This window comes from Protobothrops mucrosquamatus, unplaced genomic scaffold (assembly GCF_001527695.2).
Source record: "Protobothrops mucrosquamatus isolate PMUCROS unplaced genomic scaffold, P.Mucros_1.0 scaffold678, whole genome shotgun sequence".
Lineage (NCBI taxonomy): Eukaryota > Metazoa > Chordata > Lepidosauria > Squamata > Viperidae > Protobothrops > Protobothrops mucrosquamatus.
In genome coordinates this window covers 95,722-118,533 of record NW_015386965.1, presented here as the reverse complement: position 1 = coordinate 118,533, position 22,812 = coordinate 95,722, and positions in this window count along the sequence as shown.

Genomic DNA, 22,812 nt, shown 5'->3' with positions numbered 1-22,812 from the left:
TAAACAACAAGGAGGAAAGCTGCTAAGGCAAGCCAAAATAAGGAAGTGTGGAGTATCTTTTTTTAAAGAGTTGATGGAGAAAAGTTGTGGTTTTAGTTTATTATTTTGAGTAATTTGTGGTTTGGCCTGCTTTGCTGTGGGTGGCTAAAACTTTCCGATTTTCATGATTTATGATTGGCCAGCAATTCTTAAATGACTTACAAAACAAAAAAGCTACTCTTTGACTAAAGAGGGAGTTAAGAAAATGGAGGTGCAAATTATTAGAGATGTATTTGAAAAATCTTTAAATAAAATGTATCAGTTTATAAATCAGCTATGCTTCAAGGATGTTAAAAAAAAAACTTCTCAAACTACTTCGGAGATGAAAATATGTGTAGAAAGTTACCAAACCACTGAGGCAATTTCACAAGTAGCTGATAATGCAGAGGAATCAATTGCAATTTTGGAATTTAAACCTGACACCAATTCATATTATGATGGTTTAAATATAAACCCCCCAACGCAATTGAAAGAAGAGTTCCAAGAAAAAACTGCAACTTTTAAAAGGACAAGTCTGGGACTTGTTCCACTTGGACATTAACAAGGTTGAGAAATCCTTGAGAAAAAGAGAAGCTTACAACTACTTGACAAACATTCCAGAGAAGAAAAAGACTTTATTCCATGAAGACAAGCTGGAAGGAGTGACCTAAACTTAATGAGTCAATTGGGATTAGGAAGGATTTTCATCGGATTGATATTTGTAATTGAAAGAAAGTCTTAATCTAAAGTTTGAAAATGTATTTTTTCCTTTATATATAATGCTTAAGTAATTTGTAAAATATTATTAAAAGTGTATTTGAGAGTATTTGTGTTAAGAGAATGTTAAAGAAAAAAGTGTATTAGTTTAGAGTTTTAAAAAGGATGTATACAAGAAGAAAAAAATATTCTATGAAAGTAACTTGGAGGGAATGATCTAAATGTAATAGTGAACTTAAAAGTATGCATATTAAGAGGATGTTAAAAAGATGTATTAGAAAGTTTTGATTTTAGAAATGTTTTTAAAGAAAAGTTTAGCATTTTAAAATGGATGGAAAAGTTAAAGAATCAAAGAATATAGTGAATTTTGTTAATATAAATGGTGACAGTGTATAACGATTATTAAGTTAAAATAGAAATACAATATTATTTCCACAGTAAGGAAGATAAAGCAGATAGGATTAAATTGATTGTTTTATTCAAATATATTTGATTATGTTTTTTATTTGGATATCACTTCTGGATTTTGTGCTTGTGAAGGAAAAAAAATGAAATTTTGACTTTGCCAATTACATAGATATGTTGTTATAGAAATGGCTAGTTATATACTAGTGTATCAAAATAAAAAGTTGAGGCTGGAATGTTGTTACCTTGTACTGTCTAAAAAGACTCAGAAGTCAACACTTTTTTTTCTTTTTTCCCTTGTACCTCATATTTTCTTTCCCCCTTTCTTTTTCCATCCCTTATTTTCCTATTTTTATTTTTCTTTATATTTTATATATTGATAAAACAATAAAAGCCATTAAAACACGAAACTCTTTTGAGAAAAGAAATTCAAGTTTTACATCAGAGTAACAGAAAGTAAAATTTGTTGTGATAAGGGACAGAAACTTCACAACTGTAAGAAGGAAGAGAATTTTAGCAGAAAATATAAAACAGAACAGAATAGAATAGTTAAAATATATTTTATTTATATATTGTAAATTTATATCCTACTTTTCTTTCTGTAGACCAGAGGTGTCAAACTGCCGGCCTGCGGGCCAGATGCGTCATGGTGAAACCGCACCCACCCCATAGCCAGCAATGGAAACAAAATCACAATACGTCTTGATACATCACGTGACATTGCGAGTTTGACACCCCTGCAGTAGACCAAGTGGCATAAATAGTTTCCCCCTTCAATTTTCCCCACAACTTTAAGAGATAGTTTGGCGGAGAGGGTGAGTGACTCAGATGTCTTTCAGTGAGAATCCCAGGCTGAAGGTAAGCTAGATTCTGAGTCTCTTTGCTTTTAGTCCAACTCCTAATCCCCTACACCACACATACAGTTTATTGGGATTTTCTGACCTAATGATCTCTAGTTGCATTACCATACTTGGGTATTCTTGAATATTGGCTTTTGTAAAGTCCATACAAAATCACCAGTTCTGTTTCTTATATATAAATTTATGTAATGGAATTTAGCTTTTTTAAAAAAATAATGAAAGGTTACCCTTTGGTTCCTCAATAACTAAATAATCTGTAAACATTTAGAAATTGATATTTAGAGAAGAAATGCATTTATTGTGGAATTCCATTTATATCTACCAAAAAGGAAATCATTAGCATATTGGCATTTACTTCCAAACAAATAATTTTTGTATGATATCCTTCAAGGCACATCATTTTTGTAGAAAAATGTTTCAAAATGTCTATTTTTATCTTATTCATTCATTCATTCATTTATTCAGGTTCTATAGCTGTCCATCTCAAACCAATTGATCCTTTTAACTTTAATAAGAAGTGAAATGCTAGTTGTATTTGTGTGCATAGATTTTAATAAATTTGCAGATTAATAGAGATATACAAGTGATTACATTCAAAAGTGACAAGAAATGCAAATGAATTTATTCATCTATCATTATAGGTCATCATACCATCCTCATCTTATTCAAGTGTTATACTTAAGTGGAGGTTGATGTAGTGAGTACACACACATATACACACACAAACACACCTGCTATTTTCTTGGTTACTCTATGGAAGTTTTTTCCATTACTTTCTTCTAGCTGTTTTTTTTTTATTTCCAATATAGTCTGCAACCTGGAGCTCTCCCATCCAATTATTAACTAGATCTGACAAATGTAGTACTCAAACTGAGACAAGCTAACCAAGTATGGCCATCTGCTAAGACTATCAAGATACAATATTGTATTCCATTCTATACCTTTCACAAAAAGTTGAATGGAGCATCATGCTCAGGATTATAACGTGGCTATATCACTACTTACAGGGTATATAGGTTTTATATGCCAGGTCATACACCCATTTTAAGTGTGCTTAGGTCATGTCCTTTTACATAGGATCAATATAACATGTCACCTATCCTAGAGAACAAGTTTACAGAAAGTATTGCAGGTGGAAGGCAGTATTTTTATTTATCTTCTGCTAAACAACTTCCTGAATGAAGGACATTACAAAGAAAGACCTAGCATAATCATCCCCGTGATTTGCTAATTTGCAAAAGGAACATTCAGTGAAGAGGAGGGAAACAAGAACATGACTTTCATTTAATAGTCTGAAGTATATTAATTCAGTGTAGTAATTTATTTTGTGTAATAATGTGTAGGATGATCCATAAACAATTAAGAATGACTAAAGATGGAGCAAATGGGGAATGAAGCATTAGGCAAGGGTGCAATTTGAAAGGTAGAGTTATTTTACCATAATCCTGTGTATTAGTGTAATTCTTGCGGTCCATTGTCATAACAGTCCTAAGAATACTTCAGGTTTTTGACAGTCTGTCATTTTATTGTTCAACATCTGATACAGGCTTTCTTTGTGCAATGTTTTGCAAATGTGGAGGGGAAAGTGCATGGAAATTCCTGTGTTTGTTTAAAGTCCACTATTAAAGTGTGGCATGTGGGTGTTACAACTTTAAGAGAAGTCATTAATCAGCGGGTGGCTGTCAGACAGCTGTCCTTTGCTGTTATATATTGATGGTATCCTTTTCTGGTGCAGGCTGTACTGGTTGCATGTGTCTGTCTTCCTGTAAATAAAGAACTTTTAACCACTTGTGGACCCTAAATTAGAATAGAATACTTTATTTGGCCAAGTATAATTAGGTAAGTAAAGGTAAAGAAGTCATTGCTGAGCATAGGGGGCAATGCTCATCTCTGTTTCAAGGCCATTGAGCCAGCGCTGTCCAAAGACATTTCTGTGGTCATGTGGCCAGCATGACGTCATGGAGCACTGTTACCTTCCCACCAAAGTGGCACCCATTTATCTACTTGCATTTGCATGCTTTTGAACTGCTAGGTTGGCAGAAACTGGGGGGTGAGGATGGGAGCTCACCCTTGTGTGATTAGACACACAAGGAATTTGTCTTTGGTGCAGAAGCTCTCAGTGTACATGCAAACAACAAAGCAATAATTATCATAATAATAATGCCCATAAGAGGGGGTAGTAAAGAAGATAAAAAAGGATAATAAGACTTCAGCCATACAACATGGGTAAATATACTTAGACATAAGACAGTATTGTGAGAATTAGAGAGTGTTCAGGACAATTATAAGGAACACCATTGGAATTAACAAAATCACCACCAGTCAATTGCAAAAAGCAGCTTACATCCTATGATAATACCTTTATAGCATCAGCAATACTATAGCACCTAGACTTATATACCACTTCATAGTGCTTTACAGCCATATCTAAGTGGTTTACAGAATCACCATATTGCCCCAAACAATCTGAATCCTCATTTTACCAAGGCTGAGTCAATCTTGAGTCAGTGAGACTTGAACTGCCAAACTGCTAGCAGCCAGGAATCAGCAGAAGTAGCCTGCAATACTGCATTCTAACCACTGAGCCACCAGGCCTCTTTTATGCTTTTAAAACCATCAAACAACAACATTGGCCTATATACCATGTCCTAGGGAAGGATTCAGTAGGTGGATAAAAATGCAAAATCTAGTGTAAACATCTGGCTAACTGTATAATCAACCACAGCACCAAAACATCCAGTTTTGGTCACCACGATGTAAAAAAGATATTGAGACTCTAGAAAGAGTACAGAGAAGAGCAGCAAAGATGATTAAGGGACTGGAGGATAAAACATTTAAGGAATGGTTGCTGGAATTGGGTATGTCTAGTTTAATGAAGAGAAGGACGAGGGGGGACATGATAGCAGTGTTCCAATATCTCAGGAGCTGCCACAAAGAAGAGGGAGTCAAGCTATTATCCAAAGCGCCTGAAGGCAGAACAAGAAGCAACGGATGGAAACTAACCAAAGAGAGAAGCAACCTAGAACTAAGGAGAAACTTCCTGACAGTTGGAACAATTAACCAGTGGAACAACCTGCCTCCAGAAGTGGTGAATGCTCCAACACTGGAAGTTTTTAAGAAGAGACTGGACAGCCATTTGTCCGAAATGGTATAGGGTTACCTGCCTGAGCAGGGGGTTGGACTTGATGACCTCCAAGGTCCCTTCCAACTTTATTATTATGATGATGATGATGATGATGATGATGATGATGATGATGATGATGATGATGATGATGTTATGGCATGAGAAAAAAACTATCCCAGTGTCTAGTTGTTTTGCCATCTAATGCCCTATAACAGTGTCCCAAGGGAAGGAGCTGAAACAGTTTATGTCCAGGGTATGAGGGTCTCTAGATATTTTTTCAGCCCTCTTTCTGATCCATGCAATATGAAAGGCACCCTGGTTACAATTGTTTTTTCTGAAGTCCGTTGGAGTCTGTACCTGTTCTGTTTGGCTGCTGTACCAAACCATACAGTTATAGAAGTACAAATGACAGACTCAATAATTCCTGTGTAAAACTGTCAATAGTTCCTGGGGCGATCTGAACTTCTTGAGTTGATGCAGGAAGAACATTCTTTGTTGTATCTTTTTAATGATGGTTCAATGTTAGGTGTCCATTTCAAATCCTGGAAGAATAGAATAGAGCTCGAAGGGACCTTGGAGGTCTTCTAGTCCAGCCCCTTGCTCAAGCAGGAGAACCTATACCATCTCAGATATGTGACTGTCTAGTCTCTTCTTAAAAATATCCAGTGATGGAGCACCCATTATTTCTGGAGACAAGCTCTTCCTCTGCTTAATTGTCCTCATTGTCAGGAAGTTTTTTCTTAATTCCAGGTTGCTTTTCTCTTTGGTCAGTTTCCAACCATTGTTTCTTGTCCTGCTCTCTGGTGCTTTGGTGAATAACGTGACCCCCTCTTCTTTGTGGCAGCCCCTCAAATACTGGAATACAGCTATCATATCTCCCCTATTTCTTCTTTTCTTTAGACTAGCCAGACCCAAGTCCTGCAGCCATTCTTCATATGCTTTAGTCTCTAGGCCAGTGGTTCTCAACCTTTTTAATGCCGCGACCCCCAACCGGTCGTAAGTCGAGGACTAAACTGGTCGTAAGTCGAGGACTTTTCCTGCCCGGGAGTGCCGCACATGCGTGGTTCCGCCCCCTGTGCCGGCCGAGGCGTAGCTGGCAAGCGGCAGAGATGGAGCAGGCCGACCACCAGATGGCCCAGCCCAAGGGAGGTAAGGCACCCACCGGAAAAGGGGAAAAAAATGGCGGACAAAAAAAATGGCGGACAAAAAAATGGTGGACAGCCTTGCTTGGCGACCCCCGTGAAATAGTCGATCGACCCCAAATGGGGTCACGACCCATAGGTTGAGAACCGCTGCGCTAGGCCTTTGATCATCTTAGTTGCTCTTCTCTTAATTTTTTCCAAACTCTCAACATCTTTTTTGTGATATGGTGACCAAAAGTGGCTGCAGTATTCCAGGTGTGGTCTTACTAGAGTTTTATAAAGTGGTATTAATACTTCACGTGATCTTGATTCTATGCCTCTGTTTATACAACCCAGGATTGTATTAGCTTTTTTGGTTGCTGCTGCACACTTGTGGCTCATAGTCAAGTGATCGTCAAGGTGCTTTTTCAGGAGGCAACTGGACTTTCTTGTTTTTCTTTGAAGACATTTCACTTCTCGTGCCATCCCCACGATCCAGTCAGAGCTGAAGAAAGTTCTTGGATGAGAAGTGAAATGTCTTCAAAGAAAAACAAGAAAGTCCGGTTGCCTCATGAAAACCTTCCCACTGAAGTGGTACCTTTTTATCTACTCGTGTTTCCATGCTTTTGAACTGCTACGTGGGCAGAAGCTAGGGCAAGTAACAGGAGCTCACCCTGTTGCACAGCATTTGGGTCTTCTACCCGGGCTGTCAGCTTTCCAGCTGACAAGCTCAGTGTCTTTAATAGCTGAGCCATTGGGCCAGTTTTAGGTAGTCCTTTATTCTCCTTGCTCCCTTCTATAGGCAATAATATCAACTTTTAGGATTTCTGTGTTACTGCAGCATTTATCCTTTGGGGTCAGAACTGCATATCTGGGTAACCATGGCCCACAGTGTTTCAGTGAATATTTAGATCTGTTCTTGCCATAGATAACTAGAAGGAAAGGGGGGAAAAACAAAGCAATTTCCTAATAAACACAACTAATAAGCTATTTATCTTCTAAGGAAAACATTAGATAGCTTCTGACCCTTCATTTTAAATTAGTCCACAGGATTAAGCAGTTGGTAATCCAGCTCCCCACTGTTCCTCTGCTCATTCTTTTTTCAGAGTTACTATTTTATCTTAGGCAATCAACTATCGGAAACTTTATCAGCATAGCTTAAAGGGAATTTGACAGCTGAAAAAACAAACAAATAAATGTAAGCTGTCATAGAGTTCAATTTTATTGTAGGACATAGCCATTACCTCCTGAATTTTTATTTAGTTCACAGAAAAGTACAGTGCATTTTTGTTTTATTTGTACATTAATTTATTTCTATTTATAGCCTGAATACTCTCTGAAGGCTCAGGCTGGCTATCAACCTTTACAAATCAAAATCAATAAAATGGGCTCGTAAAAGACATTAATATTCCCATTAAAATTCAAATCTATAACTGAAAGAAAGTCTTGTTTATTTGAAAGTATTCAATGCCAACCTGAATCAAAAGCTTGTAAAAGCTTTGCCTTTGGAAGGCAGTTAAGCTGAAGCTTGAAACTAGATTTGTTCTTTCATGAAGGCTCCTACGGTTTGTAGAATTGTCACCTGTTGTTAGAAAGAAACAGAGAAGGAGATATAAACATTTCACAATTTTTTTCCTTCTCCCATTCCATCTTTTATGTTGTTCCAGAGTCAATTTTCAGCAAGTTGCCAAGGGAATGGATGAATGTAAATGTAAGCATCGCACACGCAGTGCACAATATCTAGGGCTTAAGAACATAATGAAAAGTATGCTAGGAATTAATACACAGTCTACTAAACTAATAAGGATGACATAAATTCATCTTGAACTGTCTACAGAGTAAAGAAAAAACGACATTAATTTTTGTCACTGAAATTTATGAAATAGGGTTCACCAGTTTTTTTAATATTCTTATAAATTTCATAATCATTATTCATTTAACTTCATTTTAGCTAGGCCAGAGTTCAAGATTCATTAAACTGCTATTCAGTAGTCTGATTACTTTAGTATATGGAATTTAATACATCAGTTCATTTCTTAATCACAGAAGTTGACTTATTTTAATGTAATCTCTTTTGATTCATTTGACTTAATATCAGACTCAAGCATATTCATATAATGACTCAAATAGCAAATGCATAATTTACCCCAACATCAAAATAGCTAGATGATTTCTCATTATATTCCAAACAAAATTAGAACTCATTCCAAGTTTTCTGGAAGTTATTTAGCCCAACACACTATAAAAATGAAAATTATTCTATTCACAAGTTCCATCCCTTCTTTACCCTTTCTTATCACTCTTCCCATCTAGGGTGTAAACATAGGAATCTTGTTTGTTCATAGACAATTAGGATTCCATATAATGTAAAGGATTTCCATGGGTTAGAGCCCTTATTTTTGAGGTTTGTTCTGAATATGAAAATAATAAGACTGATGGTAACTAGTACGATGAATACATTTTAGAATCTTTGAAGACATCTGGTGAATTGGACTTCTCAGCTGATCAGTAGTTGAATCACTGGATGTAAGGTGGAGTTCCCTTTAATCTAAGAAAGGGATGGAATTCCCTTTGATCTGAGAAAGGGATGGCAAAGATCAGGGAAGGCTAATGTGGTCGTGGCGCAGTGGTTAGAATCAGTGGTGGGATTCAAATATGTGAACAACTGGTTCTCCATGTGGATGCCGCTTCCAGAAGACCATTCTTTGCTGGGCAACAAAAAATTAGCTACCGATTCTGCCAAAGTGGTGCGAACTGGCTGAATCCCACCACTGGTTAGAATGCAGTACTGCAGGCTACTTCTGCTGACTGCCGGGTGTCAGCAGTTTGGCAGTTCGATTCTTACTGGCACAAAGTTGACTTAGCCTTCCATCCTTCTGAGGTTGGTAAAATGAAGACCCAGATTGTTGGGGGCAATATGCTGACTCTGTAAACTGCTTAGAGAGGACTATAAAGCACTGTGAAGCACTATATAAGTCTAAGTGCTATTGCTATTGTTATTGCTAAGTGTTGTAGGGAGAAGGGACAGGTGATAACAACACAGTGGTGATGGGCAGATATGGTAGAAAACATATCTCAGAAAAGATTATCTTCATTCCACATTTCTTCCCCCTGAGTTTTGCCACATCATCAAATCCTCAGTCGCCCAGCTCAGCCATAAACAAGGCCTTTCTTTTCCAGGACTTAATAATGGATGAGATAGCTAACCTGATATGTACCTGGTTAGATGTATGTGGAGAGAAGGATCCTGAAAAAGTGCATCCTGGGATTCAGGTTTAGCACTTAGGACTCCAAGGCAGGGCAGTGAATTTGTTATAGTTATTCAAGGGATCCTGGTAGAATTTAGAAGCACTATTTTACAGACAACCAGAGGTGAGACCCGATTTGTGACGATAAACTCTAGGGACTGCTATTGTGGTATTAACCACTCAGCCACTTATTTACCTGAGATTTTTAGTGTATAAGGTGACTTCCATGTGCTTTCCCTGGATGTGAAGTCAGAGGCATCTTGGGACTTTATGGCCACCATGGACCTAACCTAGATTATAGAGGGCTCAAGATACTGAGGAGGTCAGGTGTTAGATCTGGGTTATAAAAATAAGAACTGCATTAAGAAATATTTTACCATTTCTCTTCCCAGGCATAGGACTAACAAATTAGCAAGATAAAGGTAAATCCACTTGAAGAAGGCCTGCTAAGTATGTCTTCTGATGAATAATTATCATGCCCCAAATAGCATAATTTTTATATGTATTATACTCTGCATTATGCACAGAGATACATTTGTGAAGTGATTATTTCTAGTGATAATATATCAAACATCATCCACTTGCAAATTAATGGCTTTCTTACATAAGTGTGCCTGCATGGAAAGGCATATAATGGATCTTTTAAAAATAGTGTACTTTAACATGAAAAGTACTGCAGGTTTTCAGTTGGCATCTTTCTGATTCTTTTTCTTCCTCTCCTTTTGCACAATCAACAGTCTGACTTTTTCATTTTGATTTGCTATTTCATTACACAATGTATTTACCATTCTGTTTCTATGATCCTGGACACTTTCTGTAGCTTGAAATCTCACCCACAAAAGAACTCTTTGTTTTTGAGAGGTAGTTACGACTTCTCAGCATTTCTCCTTTGCTCTGAAATGAGTTTTCCTGAGATTATGAAACAACACTTCACTTGGAGTAAAAATGGATACATTACCCATTATTCAAAGACAAATGTGCAGTGATCTGATTAACCACTGAAGTGTTTCCAAGATATTGAACTAGATTGCTGAAGACATGTCCAAAGACAGGTGCCTATATGGAGATGGTTGCAGGTCAATAAGGCAACCAATCTCTTCATTGGCAGAGAATAATGGAATCTCTACTGCATCTTGGGTTGGAGTCTGAATGTCTGTAGCTTTCTTTTCCCCCCTGCTGCTCAATACAAAGGAAGGATGAGGATGATGATAATGATGACAATGATGATTCTGATGATCTTCTTCCCATGGGAGCTAGAGCAGCGGTTCTCAACCTATGGGTCGCGACCCCATTTGGGGTTGATCGACCATTTCACGGGGGTCGCCAAGCAAGGCTGTCCGCCATTTTTCCCCCTTTTCCGGCGGGTGCCTTACCTCCCTTGGGCTGGGCCAGCTGGTGGTCGGCCTGCTCTGTCTCTGCCGCTTGCCAGCTACGCCTCGGCCGGCGCAGGGGGCGGAACCACACATGCGTGGTGCTCCCGGGCAGGGAAAGTCCTCGACTTATGACCGGTTGGGTAGTCCTCGACTTACGACCGGTTTAGTCCTCGACTTACGACCGGTTTAGTCCTCGACTAACGACCGGTTGGGGGTCGCGGCATTAAAAAGGTTGAGAACCACTGAGCTAGAGCAAAGTGCCAAAACAATAAAAGCAATGCTAATTACAAATGTTTTTTTAAAATCCAATCAACAATAAAAGAAACATACATAAATATGTCATGCCTCTAAATACTCCAGTCCATACTGAAGAGATCCCTGTCCCATAATTTCATAACCCACTCAAAAAACTTTGACTGGGTAATTGTCATTATACTTTGGAGATGGACCTGTTAATGTGTTCCACACTTCCCTTTTATGTACCAAAGAAGTAACTTACGTTTTCAAAAATGTTGCCCTCTTTTATTCATGGTATCTATAAAATCATCCAGCTGATAGATTCAAGTCAGAGCTTCAGAGAGGTATTTGAATGTGTGAATTTGAAAGTATATATTTGGAAGAAAAGAGAATACATTTAGCAACATCAGTTCAAAATTGATTTTTGTGTAAAAATGTAGAAATTGAGAGATAAATAACACTTTGTCTCAAAGTGAAGAAACCTTGGAGCTAAAAGGTCTTTTCTGAAGTTTTAATGTGGAGTTGTTTATTTGTGATCTTGTAGGTGATTCTTTGTCAATATTTTGTGTTCATGTAATTATCACAATAACCAGTTTGATAAATACACTTAAAATCTGCCATGCAAATCAAATCAAATCAAATCAAATCAAATCAAACCAAATCTAAGCATTATTGTGCTTGCTGGAAAAAATGGGGAGCATGCAGTATTACTCAACTCCAAATACTTGATGGACTGAAAACTCTCCCTCCCCATATTCTGGGGAAGACATTCAGCATGTAAATATACAAGCATATTATTAATTTCAAAACATTGATCTTTTTTAAGAAAGCTCCAGAATTTTGATTTGAAATCTTTAGTGAAGGAGTTCCCCAACTCCCAGGCCACTGACCAGTACAGGTCTGTGGCCTTTTAGGAATTGGGCTGCACAGCTGGAGGTATGTGATGGGTGAACAAAACTGTGCATGTGCGGGATCTAGGTTGCTCCTCCCTCCCCCAGTTCGTGGAAAAATTGACTTCCATGAAATGGGTCCTTGGTGCCAAAAAGGTTGGGGACCACTGCTTTGGTGCCCAACCTATGTCTAGGGCTATTTAGCTCTATGAACTGCTTCCTGCATTTCTTATGATCACACTGTCAGGGAATCAGCTTCAAGTCTTATGCTTTCAGTCTAGTTTATAACTCAGGCTGTGTTTTAGAATCTCTATCTAAAGTCTAGTTTAACACTTCAGGCTAGATTTTCAAACCAAACTGATGGAATTCCTCTTAAACCATTCACAAGATTATGCATACTTATACAGTATATTTTCTAGTACCAATTTGGATCAAAGCTTTATTCAAATTCTTATTCATGGGATCTCATTTCCTATGCTTCTTATGCTTTCCAAGTGACACCCATGTTTTCTTGCTTGAATTATGGGTTCTAGGCATCTCCTTTTTCTCCTTAAAGACAATCCTTCCTGCAGTTTAAAATTAGACACTTGAACCCTCATAACCTGTTTCTCCAGATACTTTGTTATTTATTTCTTTTGCAGACCCAACCATACAGAATCTGGGCATTATCCAAGAAAAGCAGTTAAAACTGACACAAGATAGAAAGCTAAACAGCAAAATGTTCATCCCCAAAGGGTATGGAAAGAGAATGATCTTCAGAGTCTTCCTAAACATCAGAAGGGTAGGGTCAATGTACCTTCAGGACAGCATGTTCCCCAAAGTGAGGATTACCATAGAAAAGACTTGCCATCTGGTCCACATGACTTTAACTTTGCTGGGGGGAAACCTTGAAGAAACTCCTCTAGATGACCAGACTAAATGGGCTGTCACATTTAGCAGGGTGGTTTCAAGACAATCTGGTACCATAATGTATATGGATTAATAGATAATAATTAGCATGTTGAATTGGGCCCAGAAAACTTTGGTGGTCATGTAACAATCATAAGATGGATGTGACTCAAATAGAGTTCACTTGTTAGAGTCTGATTACCAAATTCTGACCATTTACAGCAGACATGTCAAACTCGCAACATCACGTGATGTCGCGCAACGTATCGGGCCGGTTTTGCCATTGCCGGCAATGGGGTGGGCGCAGCTTCCACGTGACGCGTCCGGCCCATGGGCCGGCAGTTTGGCACCCCTGATTTACAGTGTAATGGAATTATCTGTGCCTGGGAATTAGACTTTGCAAAATATTGCTGGCTAGGAACTTTGGAGCAGGTTTCACTAACCCAAATTAATCTCAGATCCCAATGTAAAATATTGCCCCTCTTAGCCCACCTAGCTTTGTCCAACTGGCATGCAGACCAGAGCAAATATGAATGTCTTTATCCATAAGGAAATCTGGAAACTCATCTAGAGGGCCTGCTGACATTTTGTTCTTCCAATAGTTCCCTGAAGGGGTGCAAGTCATCTTAAATATGGAAAAATGCTTGGAGAACAACTGACACTTGGCCATTTTTATAACTACCACGTAGGTTCAAATATGAGCTCATACCTGAGCTTGCTTCATTCCCTTTATGTCTTATACCAGAGGTCTCCAACCTTTTGGGCACCAGGGAGAGGTTCTGTGGAGAGAGGTTTTTTCCACGGACTGGAGAGTGTGTGGTTTTGTGTGCTGCCAGCATCCTGTGGATGGAACTTTGCTTGTTTGTGCAGACCAGTTCCTGGCATGCCGCGACCCAGTACTGGTTCACGGACCGGGGGTTGGGGACCCCTGTCTTATACCATCGTCTTTCCAAGTGTCTTTTCACTTGTTTCATTTCCCTCAGAATTTCTGTGAACAGGGGATCAGCATGAGGTTAACAGCTGAGAGGAGGCCTTGCAAGTGTGCTCTCATTGGGCATTCTGACTTTTTCTGTATTCTAGAGATCCACCATGCAAGAAACGAAAGTGCTTACCAAATTATCAGGAAATCCCTATGGGCTGTTTGAAAGTTATTCAGATTCATCAGGCATCTGGAGCAATCCTGAAATAATTCCTTATGCAAATATCAGCACCCAAGACTATGGTCTTAGCTATTTCAGTGCCACACTGGGAGTATCATAGCTCAGTGATAGAACATCTGTCTTGCATTTCTAGAAGCCCAGGTTGCATCCCTGGTGTCTTTGGTAGTAAGATTGCAATTAGCTTTCTCGGGGAAAAAAATGCTCATGGCTAGAAAACATAACGTAGAACTAAAAATACCAACTACCTGGTAGAAAAAGTCAGCTTCATACACAGAATTCAAACAACAACCTTTGCTTGATCATGAGTGGTGTATTCATCTCTTTTCTACACTGTCCAGCGTAAAGTAACATGATAATCCAAGAATAGTTTCTAAATGGAAACAAAGCTAGATAAAGTCTTTTCTGTAATCAAATCAGTTATTTTTTTAATGACTTTTCTATATGAAGGCAAGATAGGACTCATATAAGTCAGTGGTGAATGTTCTTTTTAGGGAGCATATACACTGTCAGAGAAGGCCAGTTTCCTTGGTCCCATCAGATGATGTTGTTTCTTTGATGGGACAAGGGCAAACCAATTCTCTGTGATTAAACAGGACAGGCAGAAACAACTGGTGATAGAAAGCCTTTAAGTTAGATAGACCCTGTGGGATTCAGCCAGTTTGCACCACTTCGGCAGAACCGGTAGCTAATTTTTTGTTTCCCGGGCCCAGAACGGACATCCAGAAGCAGCATCCACATGGAGAACTGGTTGTTCACATATTTGAATCCCATCACTGCCCTGTACCACAAGGAGATTAATGGTGGGTTACCAGCACCTTGAAGTTTACCCAAAACAATTATACAGAATAAACAAATGTTCTCTACTCCAAAAGAAGTGTTATTGTGCAATGAGAAGTCAGTGGTTTTTTTTTAAATATTTCAGAATATATTTCAAATTCAGTCACATATTGCTATATTTACTAATAGGCCTGCATAATGTTTTTCTCAATTCCCAAGCTGAAAAAATTCTAATCCATTGTTGTTTTTACCACTTCAGACAAGTATTCAAGCAGGCCATAATAGAGCTATTAGTCATAAATCAATGAAATTAGTTTTGTAAAACATTTAATCGATATGGAGCCAACAATATTGGTAATGCACAGCGTTGTACTTGGTATGCTCGTATATATTCAGGGATATGTAGTATGATTTAGCTATAACTATAAGCTTGTCTAATGTTACAATTCAGAGCTGGATGTTTTTTTTCAAAGCTACCCAATTTCATCCAAGTTGTTTAAAGAACATAATCAATAAGCACATTGGAATTTAAATTAGAATGTAAGTAGATATGGACCTGGAGGTACCTAAATTTCTTAGCTGCAGCAAAGTCTGATCTGCAGAAACTATATATTTTAGCATTAGATATTATCATTTTGGACTCTATTGATTCTAGTAATGTTAGTTTATAGTTCTTATTAACTTAATTATTATGCCTTGTGAATAGAACCATGCACAAAAGAAAGAGCACAAGTTTCTTTAATCTTCACAGCTCAGTGAAATCTGGTTCAATAGAAAGCAAATGATGGTCCCCTGCTTGAATATGTTATTGAACCAACATAAGGACTAGATTTTTTTTTTTACTTTAAGTCTGCTTTTAGGACATCATGGCAGGGCATATCCATCTAGAAAATTTTGTTTCCAGTTCCTTTTACCAGTTTTCACATATGTGGCCACAAATGTTTGCAAAAGAGTCCCTGCAATATGCTCCTAATGGCTACTATCACTAATAAAGTTGTGACAAGAGCATAGAATAACCCTTCTACAAAAGAAAATGGAACAAGAACAAGACCAGTGCTAAGTATTATTTCAGGACAGAGGCCTTGATACCAACTCCTACATGTAGATTCTATCAACGAAAAACATACATCTTTATGTTTTTATTTATTATGTAACCCAGGAAGTTGCAGTAGAATTGGGAAATAGATATTTTTTCAAATTGGTAGGGGATTGCCAGGAGAAGTAAGGAATTAATTGGAATGCTAGAGATTTGTTTACGCAAGGCTGTAAGTGAAAGACGTTAGAGGCAGAAGAAATGGGATCCTGGGAGATGTTTAGTAAATAAAGACAAAGATCAAAAGAAGGGATCAGGAGCTTCTTGGCAAGCAGCATGGAACCCGCAAGGAAATCAACATCGGAAACTTCCAGAAGAGAAGGAGTTTGTCCCAAAGCAAAAAGAAAGAAGAAACAAGACTTGACTTGAATTAAGAGATGTATAAAAAGCTGTGGAGGTGTGGGTACAAAAGATAGGCACATCCACAGAGAGATAAAGAGAACTCACAAAGCAAGAAGAAAGAGTAGTGAAGCAGATGTTTAGCCTAGAACAGTGTTTCTCAACCTTGACAATTTTAAGGCATGTGGACTTCAACTTCCAGAATTCCACAGCCAGCAATGCTGGCTGTGGAATTCTGGGAGTTGAAGTCCACATGCCTTAAAATTGTCAAGGTTGAGAAACACTGGCCTAGAAAGTAATGGCTAGCAAAAGGAAGAAAAGAGAATGGTTAGTCTTGAAGGAGGCAGCCTGGGGAAATAAAGCAAATAAGGGGCAAAGCTTTCAAGTAAAGGAAAAAAGAGGAAATATTATTCATAGGTAAAAGAGGAAAAGGATAAGATTTTCTTCCTGTAGCAATGGCTCTGGTGGGACTCCACTTCTTATAGATACAAGAAGAGCAGACAGCTTCAGTGGTGGGATTCAAATATGTGAACAACCGGTTCTCTGTGTGGATGCCACTTCCGAAAGTCCATACTGGACTACCAGTAATAACTGACAAATAACCAATTTGGCTTTAAATTCTGCTAGCAGCCAGACTACTAGACCATCCCAAATCAGGAACTTTGTTGAACACTATTTTGCCCTAATCACTCTAAGAGACTTTGGCAGGCACACATGGTCCTCTAACACACATTATTGCATCAGTTGAAAATATTAATACGTGACCAGAGGGAGGGCATCTTGTGATATATTTTTTATAAGGTCTACTTACTGGGTGTGTCTGTGAGTGTCCCCTGTTACCTTATGGAATTGTATATCACACAGAAACATAGAAAAGATTGTGGTGCTCTAGTTACGGTATTACCTCATTCAGAGATTTGATGTTATTATGGTCTCAGGTAAAGGCTGAACTATTCATCAATTAATGTAGTTAATATGTTTTACTCTGATTATTAAGAGAAGGAGCTATTGCTAAAATCTTTTATTGAATATACCATCAACCTGATGGAACAGCAACTAATGGAATAAAATCCAAGAAATAGTTCAAGACTATTTCATTTCATATTTACAATATAATTTTGTAGTTTCTGATGAAATGGGAATAGTTCATACAGGCTTTCTCTGCAACCTCAGTTAATTTAAACTGGGTAAAGAACATAGGCTCACCCCATAAATAAAATTCTAATAACAAAATTAATATGATTGATGCTCACAGAGTGTATTGTATTGTATTGTATTGTATTGTATTGTATTGTATTGTATTGTATTGTATTGTATTGCATTGTAGCAGGAGGAACTTGTAAAACTGGTTCAGTTGATCCAAAAGTACCATTGTGTTGCTTTGCATTTCTATGAGAAATCTTATATGAATAAATGTACATCTATTTCAAATGCAACTTAGACCTAGGGTCTAAAAACTTCTGCTGTTTCCTTCATCTGATTGGATTCAGTGATCCTCCAAAAGGAAGACTTTTCACTGAATTTGGGGCCTTATTATTCTTTCCAACTCAACACAAAGTTGGAAATAAATTATGTAAAGGGACTCAGCATTCTGTCAATCAAACAGCATGATAATTTTTCAAAACTGGATGGAGCCTATCCAAATCTAGTGTGAGAGGAGAAAGAACAGAAGAATCAAAGTTGAAAATGGGTCCAAATAGCTGGGGTGCAGAAAAAAATGTATATTAAAAAATATTTTTTTAAAAATGGACAAAGAAGACAGGCAGTAGCTTATCACGATTCAGCCTACTGTTTGCTTTTAGTTTGTGAATGTGTTCTCCCTTTCCTCAGCATTACTCCCATATAGTTTGTCCAAGGCCAATTTCCAGAATTATTCTTGAAACATTCAAATTATGGAATGGAATATATGTGGGGAAACAAGGAGTTAAGGATATAGTGAATGCAATGAGGCATAAGAAGTTCAGGTAATAGAAGAGAAATTGTCTGAAATGATTTGTCCATTAATTCACAGCTGACATGGGAGCCCAGATAAATAATGTGTTTAGTTTCAGCTCTTTCCCTAGGTCAGTTATCTTGTAATCCTTCTTGTTCAAGGGCATGTAGTGAGAAGCCAGGAAGGTTAGAGAAACCATGATTAGGTGAAATGAAGTGGAAAACCAAATATCTTTTTGGCAGGTTTCTTATTTTTGTTTCCAGAGCACTTGCCAATTTGTCCTGTGAAATGCAGAGTTGCATAGACAAAACTGGAACTGGACTGAGATAGCAACTCCCAAGAGTCACTGGAGGAAAAAAAAAATCCTATCATGCTGCTGGACACATGGTTTGCTGTAGACTTATTAACTGTATTGCTCAATTAGTCAAATTTGTTGCTTTGAACTACACTGAAAACATATGCAAGGATGTTTCTTTTATTTAAATCAGAGTTCCCTAATCTTTACGGCCTTGTGGACTGGCGGGGGGGGGAGGAAGAGGGGATGGTTCAGTGTGAGCAGCTGGCAAGCATGTGCATGCAGCTCCATTTTCATGAGCGGCATGCATTTATGCCAGTGGCGGGATTCAAATATGTGAACAACCAGTTCTCTTTGTGGATGCCGCTTCCGGAAGTCCATTCTGGGCCCAGGCAACAAAAAACTAGCTACCGGTTCTGTCGGAGTGGTGCAAATCAGCTGAATCCCACCACTGATTTGTGCCCATCACACATGCAAAAGGAGCACATGTGCGCTGCTAGCCTGCTGCTCATGCAACTGGGGATGCCCGTGCGCATACTCGCCTGGCATTTCCATGGCCCGGTTGCAAACACCTCATGGCCCACAAGTGGGCCATGGCCCAGAGGTTGGGGACCCTTGATTTAAATAGTACAAACTGTCAGCATAATTCCCTAATACAGGCAAACATTGGTTACAAATGCCTGCTATATCCTGTGGCTTTACTGAGACCCAGTTGTTAAGAGCTTTACATATCATCATAATGTGCCTATGTTTGTATGCATGTGTGTGCACACACATGCTAAGAATTAGCCAACATTTGTACCTCTCTTTATCAATGGGATAGAACAAATTAAACATTATTTTAAAAAAATAATATGAGAATAAGTGAGAGGTCCATCTAGGCATAGGGTTTTGATGGCTTATTTGGAAAATCTCGGTTTGAATCCCTACTTCAATCTTATTTAGTAAACTAAATGAGAATTGTCATCTTCCTCCCTCTCTTTCCCCTCTCTTTATAGTCCCTTCCCTCCAAAATGCTATTAGGAAGAAAGCAGAGATCAAGAGAAGGTAAGATGGGATAAAATGGGATTTGAAGAAAAGTTTGAGTTTTTTCTAACTGCTCACATTTGCTTTTCAAAAATGCACCTGCTCTGAGTTGGAAAATTTTTCATCTTGCCTATGTTATGAATTTATTAGATTATACTTATCAGCTCTTTTTAACCTGGGAAAGTGTTTCAGAAATGCATAATAAGAAGGAGTTGCCACTGCTTAAGGAAATATTCTTTTTTAATCTTGTAAGAATAAGTTGACTTTGAGTTGTACTCAAATATTTTGTGACTAGGTGAATAAATCCTCATTCTTTCCTTACCTATGTTGAATCGGTTCGTCTTTGGGTAGAGTGGTCTTCCTCTTCTCTCTTCCTCTTCTTCCTCCTCCAGACCTCCCAGGGTTTCCTGGTGGTCTTCCAGCTTTTTCAAGTTCACTCAAGCTTGGCTGGGTGCCTTATCCTCAAGTATTTTACAATCAATTTGCTGTTATAAAATAAAATACTTTGCATCTGAATAACATTTTGAAAAGACTCTATGTGTAGTGCTAAAGCGAAACATTTTTTAAGCAAAACAATAACAGAGATTAATGAGAAATTGCATCTTTTAGAATTGCTAGACAAATGTGCTGATTTGCGGGAATCTGGAAGACTGAGGTACGCTAAAATCTACTTTTTCAGAACGTTGCTGGGTTTCAAACTTCCAAAATATAACCCCAAATATAAATGTAAGGGAAAATACATTGCAACACATATAAATAAGAAAAGTAAGCATAAAAATGCAATGGAAACTTAACTTAAAAAGAGTCTAGAAATGTGTACATTGGAAGTAGGCAGGAATTCTCACAGTCATGCAAACTTTGGGGTTGGAGTTAAATTCATAAATAATAACACCCAAGACAACATGTGTTTGGCTAGAATTAAAAGGTTTGGCTAGAATTAAAATTATACCTATTCCTGTGAAGTTTTTAGAAAGATACTGACTTGAACCTAGACTACATTCACAAGGGAAAAACTTTAGCTTCATTTCTAAATAGTTGCTTTGTTCTGTCTCATTAATCACCTGGTGCCTTGAGCAAGAATTATAGCTATTTTATCATGACAGTTAATGTCATGTTAATTTATATCCTTGAATTATTTATTCTCATACTACTTCTTTCTTTTATTTAAAACCAGCCAATATATTAAAAGAATTAATTAAACCAAATTCCATACTCACGCCTCTGACTAACACTCAGAGAAATTAGATAGCTTTTCAACAGTACTGAAATTGGTGATGAATCTGTTTCTGTAAAACAGTCGTTAACTTCATAATAAGAATGTGGATGGGCTAGAAATTGGAAGCCATTTGAAAATGATATGCAATGAATATTAAAATCATGATAAATAGGGAAGTCAATATTTTTTTTTAAAAAAAGTAAAAGGTCCATTACAATAAATATACATGATTTATAGAATTGATGTAGCTTAAAACTAAGCCAACTGGACATAAAAATCAACATGAAAACAAAAGAGACTGCCTTCATCTCTAGACTACTGTCCAACTATCCAGTTGAAGCTGTTAAATACAAAATGAATTTACATTTGCACTTGACCATGTTGATGGAAAAAATAACACATACCTACGATGACCTCATGACATAAATCCCATCTTTACATACTTGTGGCTTCACACTATTTTGTAAGTTTGTAAATTGAGAGTGTTCTGGCATAATATATGTTTTATCACTTGCCTAAGACAGTGTGATCTGTCATAGTTTTTACCATGGATACATAAGATAAATAATCTTAGTATGAAAGCAGGTTCCTATCCTATGAGTCTTAACATCAGATTTATGAAAGCCTCCAACAAAATCTTGATCTGTCTCAGCTACTTAATCCCAAATATGCAAACACTCAAAATGTCCACAAAGCCTAGAAAAAGTGGAAACTATTTAGACGGCTCTCTCCCCAGTATCTGATTAGTAGTATTACAACTAGAGTCCGTAAGAATAATGGGAAGAGCTGAAAGAACAACAACTATCATGATATTCCAAATTACAGTAGTCCCCTATACCCACCCACCCCCATTGTACTCTATATGATTCCCCATGTGCATCATAGATTTAGCTTGGATGAATAAGTAGAAAGTAGTAGAAAATGTAAAGCAACTCTATTAGTAGAAGGTATTTGAACAGGAAGTGCCAAAAAGTGCACGCAGCATGAACACAGAAATCATTATATTAAAGTACTGCTTCAATGAAGCTCTCTGGAAGATTGAGCAATTAAATATTCAATTGACTTTAATTCTTCACTTTCTTTTTGTCTTGAAATTACATATCAAGCAACAATGTGAACATAATTTTTCCCAAATCAAATGCAAATAGGAATAGCCAGCTTTCCATAATTGCTCAGACAGACTGATGTCAGCTCCATCTGTCATCCTGGGTCTGTCTTACCCATTTTAATGCTCTCCTTTCTGAAATGGATCATTCATCGATAGAATACATCCCTTTCTTTCCTGACTGAAAATGGCTTCACCTTTACTCTTGAAGATCACTTATTCTTGTTTACAAACCTAGCAGTAACAGTAGCAGTGACCTTTGAGCCATGAAGAAGGAAGACATTTATAGAAAAAAAATGTAATGTTTCTTATAGGACACAGTTATTCTGCACTATAGTTACTTTCACAACATAAACACATTGACCTGAAAGCAAGTCCAATTCAGACCTCTGATACTTTTAAGATGAATTACATAAGATTGGGATAGTCTCTTCAATGTACTACCTTACATTTAAAAAAACAAACTTTACAGAGCATTTTCTTTGACATCATTTGAACAAATGAAGTCAAATTTCAAATTAAGGGTGATAGTTGGATCTGTTGATCTGTCATTTCTAGTAATCTGGCTGGGCCAGTATTATTTCTGTACAGTTCTCTGAAATATCTATTCTAACAATTCCTCATTATTTTAATTCCATTCATTCTCCTGGAGAGTCCTTTTTTGGCCCCTTAACCCTCTTCCAAAACAGTGTTTTATCTCCATCAAAAGGAGCACGATAGTTTGAGTGGTTGGAAGGCTGGGCAGGAGTTTACCAAGCCCACGTTTGAGACCTGAAAGCTGCCATGGGATGGGGTTGACCTCTCATCCTTCACTCCAGCTCCTGCCAGGGACATGAAAGGAGCCCCCAGCTGGGTGTCCCCACGGCAACGGTGATGTCACCGGCTAATCCTTTCAACTCGGAAGTGACTCGGTGCTTCTGATTTGAGTGCAAAATCTCCATCAAAATTAGCCTGCATCTGTTCTTCCTCTTTGCAATTTGACTGTTC